This window comes from Montipora capricornis, chromosome 10 (genome assembly GCF_036669925.1).
Source record: "Montipora capricornis isolate CH-2021 chromosome 10, ASM3666992v2, whole genome shotgun sequence".
NCBI classification, from domain to species: Eukaryota; Metazoa; Cnidaria; class Anthozoa; order Scleractinia; family Acroporidae; genus Montipora; species Montipora capricornis.
Genome location: NC_090892.1, coordinates 59926373 through 59934356, shown reverse-complemented (window position 1 = coordinate 59934356; position 7984 = coordinate 59926373). Strand labels below are relative to the sequence as shown.

General features: G+C 44.9%; 1 long non-coding RNA gene across 1 annotated transcript in view; it reads right to left on the bottom strand.

Moving 5' to 3' along the window:
• Positions 1–457: 457 nt before the first annotated feature.
• The window catches only part of LOC138022362 (uncharacterized), a 9135-nt gene continuing 1608 nt past the window's right edge, over positions 458–7984 (bottom strand). Inside the window, exons 2-3 of the long non-coding RNA XR_011126564.1 lie at positions 1000–1070; positions 458–710 (exon numbers count right to left, since the gene is read on the bottom strand). This is a non-coding gene — a long non-coding RNA (uncharacterized lncRNA). The remainder of the gene's footprint in view (positions 711–999; positions 1071–7984) is intronic.

Below are 7984 nucleotides of genomic sequence, written 5' to 3'. Positions count from 1 at the left end.
TTTTTTAGGGAGCTTAAGCATGTACGTTTTTAAGACGCAGACGGCGACCGGAAAAGAACGTTTCGTGTGCCAGGACAGTAGTGTCTCCCAGATTTATATCCTAATCATCTCTGATGGAGAAAAGATACTAAGCAATGTAAATATGGTTGTGTGAAGACGAGTTAGAAGGGAAAACAGCTCACTTCCGGTTGCCATCTGCGTGTCAAAAATACGCTTGCTTACGCTCCCTATTTATATTTTGGCGCGAATGACATCAATTGGTCTCTGTTGATGTACTAATTTTTTTTTTTTTGCCGTTTTCTTTATTTTAGGTACGAATGTGGAATGTGCCAGCCAATGCCCACAGTTCACGACAGCGTTTGTTGTAGAGAAATCGGGCAAATTTGGTAGAAGGCGGTAGACCTGAGGTGCAAATTCAGTAATCTATTTTATTCAATCTGAGCTGACACAATCAAGACCTTTCTTTATTGGCTTATTTATTTCTGAGAATACACAGGTTTGATTCGTTCAGTGATACTAAATGCTCTCTTTCTAGCTACAATAGATTAGCATCTTCATAGGTATGCGTATCGTCATGAAAACGATGCTTTGTTGTCTTGCCTCCCTCGTCATCTTGCGAAGTCTTGATAGCAAGGATTTTGTCGTTGTAGTTGCGTTTGTGCAAAACTGCTGTACCACGACGGCGGCGGCGGCGGCGCCACAAGGCATCACTTCAAAACGGAGGAGAAAGAATTGTGTTAGTTGAAACCTCGAACTGAATTATCAAGTTTGCAAAACTAACTAATTCTCAGGTAAGCACACGGAGAATTTTATAAACCATAACAGCTTTGAATATGAATTTCGCATGGTCATGATATGTTTAGCGTGCCTCACCTTTTCAACAAGAACAGAGACAAGAACAACAACGCCCTTTATTGTCCTCATAAACAGGTAAATAAATGTTAAGAAATACATAACTTTCAAATTTGGGGTACACAGTAAGTGATCAGTGTACATTACCTTTCATTGATGAATGACAAAACCAGGAAGACAACAAGGAAGATTACCAGCGTCTGTTTCATGATAATAACCTATTTAGAAATATAAATAACCAGAAAGGATGCGTTAGCGCAAAATTTGGTTTCGAAGTAGAAAGAGTTTAATAAAGAAAATTAAACTTGCTACGAGATATGCAAATTGTGTCTTTTCATTGGCCGTTTTTATACTAAGACGCATATTGCGTCCGGACGACTTTGGGCAATTTATTTTATTATATGGCTACAATGACGGCTACAATAGTAGTTCCGTGAGCCTGTTAGAGCCGGGGAGTGGGTTGTGAGGCTAGGGTCTCACAACCTCTCGAAATGTTCCCAATGGCGTGCGACTCTAAGAGCCTCTGTCAGCAGGTTCCAACTTCTGGCCTCCGCGCGGCTGAACTGGCACCACCAACAGAAGAAAGGGCGAGGGCGAAGCCACTGGCGCCTTAAAACCAGTTACCCAGGGTAGATGGGGCTCTTAGCATGTGAAGACTGCCCATCTAAGGGAAGGTAAACCCTGATTTCAAACTTCCGCTGCCTTGCGGCTATACCTGATCTCGGGAAGGCTTCAGGAGTAAACCTCGAGGACGAATCCGTAGTGGTGCCCCGAGGGTGGATGGCAAGTCGGCAGCTTCTGCAGAGGAACTAGCCCCAAGTTGTATTGGTTCTTCCTTTCCCTTGGACCCAGCCAGTTACACCGGGAGGGGGACACTGTCGTATGTTCGGCTCATCTTCCCGCCCAGGCTGCAAACTGGAGAGGGCACTCCAGCGGTGTCGCAAGACTCCGGCACAACACGGGACGAAAGCCCTCGCGGCTTTATTGGATGGCAAACTTTGACATTCCACCTCCCTTTCACAAATTAAACAACTATACTATAACCTGATCTATCCTTATATATATTATGCGATAACCTCCTGGGGTAGTGCATTTACTACCCAAATTTGAAAAATCCAAACAAAACAGATGCACCAGATACAGACAGAGTGCATTACCATTACTTAATTTACTGGGTTTACTTACTGTTAAGAATATCTATAAACTAAAACTTCTTAACTTCACTCATCAATAACATTTAAAAAAAAATACCAAATATAGTCAGCCAGCATTTTCGCCATGCAAGTAAAGTCCATATATATAATACGAGATATGTTTCAAAAAGTAACTTCTACAAACCACGTTTCTGGACTAACATAGGAAAGCAAACAACATCGGCTATGGCGACTGAAATGTGGCAACAGCTCCCCACCCATGTTAAAAACTTCTCAACTTATAACTTTCCTAAAAAATTGAAAGAATACTTGTTGGCCGAACAATTAACATAATAAAATTATTTTAATCATGCATGTGGCCATGCACTATTATGACTGCTTTTTGTTATTTTTTATTTTCTTGCCATCTATGTGTGTTTTGTATGTTGTACGATGTTGTGTATGTCTAGTTATTGTGATGTCCTGTACATTCGAAACTACCTTCAAAGAGCTAGCTGCTAGCTCGAAAACCTTACGGTTATCTACCTGCTAGGCATTTCCTTCTATGTAATAATATTTAGTTTAAATTGTAATTGAATATTCTATGTGTTAAGTTGCTAATTATTTAATAAGTTTTACAAACCATGTAATGGAAATGTGAAATAAAGTGTTTTGTTGTTTTTTTAGTTTGTACCGCCCGCCTCAAACTGGGCAGCCCCCAGCCAGACAGGTGCCGCCCCGTCATTGCTTGCCTGCTCTACTGGGTGCATAGAGCTTAGGGGAACCTTCCGACAAGAGAGCAAGTACTTGTACCAAGCAGTCAAAAGCAAAAAAAAACTACGAGGAATCCAGCTGTTCGAATCGACGTCGCCTGTTTCCAGGAAACTTGGCTGGCAGACAGTGGGTCACATAGGTTTTGTCGTAAAAAAACTCACTGATTGCCACCACAGAAACCCCCTCTGGAGGGTCATCGAGAATTCTTGCCCTTCGCATGAAAACGTCGGCGGGCTTTGTGAACATCATATCCGCCTACGCCCCGACTCTGACCTCCACCTCAGAAGCCAAGGATCAATTATACGAGGTTCCGCAGGAAACACTATCCGGAATCCCAAGTTCCTAGGGCATATATTTGCTAGGCGATTTCAACGCTCGCGTTGGGACCGACTGGCAAGCATGGCCTACCTGCCTCGGCCACTTCGGTGTCGGCAGGATGAATGAGAACGTTCAGAGGTTGCTCGAACTCTGCTGTCACTACGGCCTCTGCATCACCAACAGCTACTTTAAGTGTAAGGAGCTGCACAAAGTGTCTTGGAGACACCCTTGGTGCCGCCACTGGAACCAGCTAGATCTCACCATCACTAGGAGAGCGGGCGTCAGCAGTGCTCTCAACACAAGAAGCTATGACAGCGCTCAGTGTGACACAGACCATTCGCTCGTTGCAAGCAAGGTCAGGCTGGAGATCCACCACGGCACGACCAAGGGTCGCACCCGCATCAACACCTGTGGCACTTCCGACCCCGTTAAGGCTCAGAGCTTCGCTGTTAGGCTCAAGGAGGCACTTGCTGAGCAACCAACAACCAGCAACCCGGACGCCAAAAGGTCTCACCTCCGTGAAGCCATCTACGACTCAGGAATGGCTGCATTTGGCAAGAAAGAACGCATCAATGCTGACTGGTTCGAGGCTTGCTGGAAAGAATGCAGCCAGTCACGGAGGCCAAGAGGAAAGCGATGCTGGCTCACAAGCAGAACCCTTCCCCAAGCACACGCGACGCCCTTCAAGCAGCTAGGAGCAAGGCCCAGCAGACCGCCGCCACGGTGCCAACGACTACTGGCAGAACCTATGCGCCCTACGAGCGTCAAAACAGCCCCTGCTCAAATCAAAGACTCCACATAGCCATCGACGGTCTCGCCAGTGGCAAGGCACCGGGGAAGGACGTTATCCCGCCGGGAGTTTTGAAGCATGGGAAGCAAACCATCCTGCAACCGCTTCATGAGCTCCTCTGCCTGTGCTGGGAGAGATGAGAGATGACAGACATGAGAGATGCCAACATAGTCACCCTGTACAAGAACAAGGGTGACCGTAGTGATTGCAACAACTATCGCGGCATCTCTGTTCAGAGCATCGTTGGCCAAAGTCTTCGCTCGGGTCACCTTGACCCGCCTGCAGAGCCTTGCTTCGCAAGTCAACCCCGAGTTACAGTGTGGCTTGACAACCGGGAAGTTCACAGTGGACATGATCTTCTCCCTACGTCAGGTGCAGGAGAAGTGTCGAAAGCAGCAGCAGCTGTCCCACGCCTGCAAGGAGTTTGGGCTAACGATCAGCCTCAGGAAGACCAACATCCTAGCGCAAGGTGCTAAGTTCCCCCCTTCCCCCCCAATCATCACCATCGACAACACGGAGCTGGAGGTTGAGAACCAAACACCTTAACCTACTTAGGCTCCACCATGTCAAGCTCAACTTCGCTTGATGCTGAGATCAGCCGCAGGATCGCCAAAGAAGCTGCTGTCATGGCCAAACTCAACAGGCGAGTGTGGGGGCAATGACCTGTTGAGCGAAAGGACCAAGATGTGCGTCTACCAAGCTTGTGTCCTGTCGACTCTCCTTTATCGAAGTGAGTCGTGGACGACCTATGCCAGACAAGAGCGGCGACTTAAGGTGGCTTACTACAGTTTTCCGAAGAAAAAGATCAAGGTTTTGAAATCTGTGAAATTAAAGCAACAGGAAGTCTCTTCTGAAGTGTTAGTCACTGCAATTGGTGTAAAATGTAATTTTACCGAACAAATAAATGCAAATCAGGGGAAAATGCTAAATATAGTGACCAAGCTCCTGCAGGGGGGACTGGGAACTAGACACCTCAAAGGCTTTTTTCTCGAAAACCAGCCGTATAACCCCACCTAAAAATTTCAGGATTTCCGAAAGCGAGAAAAAATAATTATGTAGAGAAATAAATAGTTAAATCTGCCAGACAGGTTTTTCACAAATGACGAAAACGTCAATTTTCGTCTATTTTAATAATAACTGAAAAACTGTCTGATAGGACTTTTTGAAAAAATGTTGACGGGTTTCTCTACATGTTGTTTACTAATTTGCAAAATTTTAACCCTGGTTGTTCGGCTAGGTTTTGAGAAAAAGGCCTTTGTAATGTCTAGTTTTCAGTCCCCCCTCTAGGAAGTCCGTCACTATATTAAGCGTTTTCCCCTGATTTGTATTTATTTGTTACGTAAAATTACATTTTACATCAATTGCAGTGAACAACACTTCACAAGAGACATCATTTTGCTTTAATTTCACAGATTTCAGAATATTGATATTTTTTCTTCGGATAACTGTAGTAAGCCACCTCAACGGGTTTCAACTTCGCTGCCTTTGGCGCCTGCTGAACATCAGGTGGCAGGACAGAGTCGCCAACACCGAGGTCCTTGAGAGCGCTGGCTCATTGAGCATGCCATCACTGCTCATTCGGGGACGCCTTCGATGGCTCGACCATGCACATCGCATGGTGCCTGACCGCCTGCCAAGAGAAATCCTTTATGGAGAACTGCGGGAGGGCGTCCGTAGCGTGGGTCGACCGCAGCTGCGCTACAACGACGTCATTAATGGACATAAGTGGATGGGGGATATCGCCAAACACCGAGATACGTGGCGGCAAAGTGTCAAAGCCGGGGTTTCAAAGACGGAAGCGAACACTGGAGTCCTGGCTACATGCAAGGGAACGACGAGGAAAGAACGCACAGCCTCTGCGCTCGATTCCACAAGGCACGTCTGCGCCACCTGCAACAGAGACTGCCACTCCAGGATCGGGCTACACAGTCATACAAAATCCTGCCCAAATACCCAGCGCTAACCAGAGCCTCTTCGAGAGGAGGATGCCACTAAAATAGTACGCACGATTTTCTTGTAATGACCGGGCATTACGAAAATGTTTCTCGGCTCAACCACTCTTTTGAGTCCAGACTAAAACCTACGAGCGCGTGGGCGAAAACAACAAAAAATATGGACAGAGTACAACTAAGTTTTCAATAACTGAAAGAAAAACTAGCATACAGATACTTCTTTAATATTAGTGACGAAGAGAGCCATAGCGAGAGCAAGTTTTAATATCCAAAGGACGAGGAACTGGCCAAAACTGAGCAAAAAAAGGCATATAATAAATAACTTATTAATCTCGTCCTTTCGGTCATTACAGGGAAATCCCAGACCTCGACCAGGATGTATTGACCGACGATAGCGAGGTCAATACATCAAGCCCTCTGTCTGAGATTTCCCTGTAATGACCTCACTCTTGGTTAATAAGTGGGGTTTAATGCGTGTGTAATCAACAAGGGCATCTATCGTGAACTAAAAACGCTGGAATCCTGGCACGCTGCCAAAACGGTGGACGCGGACAATAACTCAAAACCGTGCTGAAGTCGTAAGCGCAGTCATAAGCACTTGTGACTTAGTGAAAACTACCGTCCGATTCCGCTTACGGTTCCGTCGCTTAAGATGCAGTGAAAATTGATTGTCGAAGACGGAAGAAGAAGCGGAAGAACAAGCCAATCACAATGCAAAGAAGTGGGCACGGTCAAGGTAGAAATTTTGGCGCAAAAACAGTAGAAATAAAAACTTGGTGAACGTAGAGTAGACTTTCCTTTGGCTTCTTCTTCTCCTTATTTTGAAAGACTTACTGGTTTAGTTGTGTATACGGGACTGATTTGAGTGAGGATTTTTTCTGGATCCTCGACGCCGCGAAAGTGTCGGAGCGGACACAAAAAAAAAAAAACCTTAAATCAGTCCCGTACTGATGATATACGACTGGTTTCTTTCATCACATATTCCTGATTTAAGGCCAGCTTGTTTGGCCACCTCCAGCCAAGCATTCTTTTTTATGTTCTTTTTCTTATTATTTTTCTTTTTACAAATTTTGCAAGACTTGTCGCATAACACGGGAAAGAGTCTTACAGTCTCCACAACCTTGTCGTCCGTGCCCGCAATGTTTGTTTATCGCAGCAGTTAGTAAGCGAAGAGCTTGGGCTTGCATATTGTGATTGGCTTGTTCTTTTGCTTCTCTTTCCGACTCCGACAATCTTGTTTTCACTGAATCGTAAGCGACGGAGTCGTAAACGGAATCGGAAGAAAATGGAACAGTTCTGATTGTTCCGACTGCGATTTTCGGTTTTCACTAGATCGTAAGGACGCTTACGACTTCTCCTCCAATTCCATCGCTAGCGAAAACCATCTTTTGGTCGCCTTCGAACGCGCCCTCCAAATAAAACAGTGATCTAGTCCCTGACATGGCCCGAAGCACGGCGAAAAGCCATTTCACACAAAAACAAACTAAAAAAAAGGTTCAGGCGTAAGGCGAAAAATGAATATTTTATAAGAAAGTCAATGAAGCCTGACAATGAACGCAAATTCTGGGTCCCATATCGGCCATTTCTGCACTTCAGAACGATGCAGTTAAACGATATTATTATAATGGAGAATAAATAGTGTCATAAGCGATAACAAGAAAATTGCTGAGATTTTTAAAACTCACTTTACGCGGATAGCTGACGGTGTTTTGCACATCAATGAGGTTGATTAAGGGTAAAACTTTACTAAACATCCAAGCATCCATGGGCGGATCATATCAAGAGATTTAATGATATCGACAACCGTCTATTTTAAGCGAAGCTCAAAGCCTATGGGGTAGATAATGAAAGGCGTACTCTACTTAAAGATTATTTAAAATAGAGGTTACAAAGAGTCAAGGTTGGAGAAACCTTCTCCTCCTGGGATGACGTTAAGATAAGAGTGTTTCAACGAAGTGTTTTCGGACCAACTCCCTTTTAATGTATTTATAAACGATCTTCTCTATCATGTATAGGCCTGGCCTAACGCTCGCAAAACTCCAACGCAACATCTTGCAATATTGTTTCCTGATGTTGCAACATGTGTTGAACCCGCACTCACGCAACATTTTTAAAATTTTCAACGCGACATGTCGATGTTTATGTGCTCCAGCCACAGGCGCACA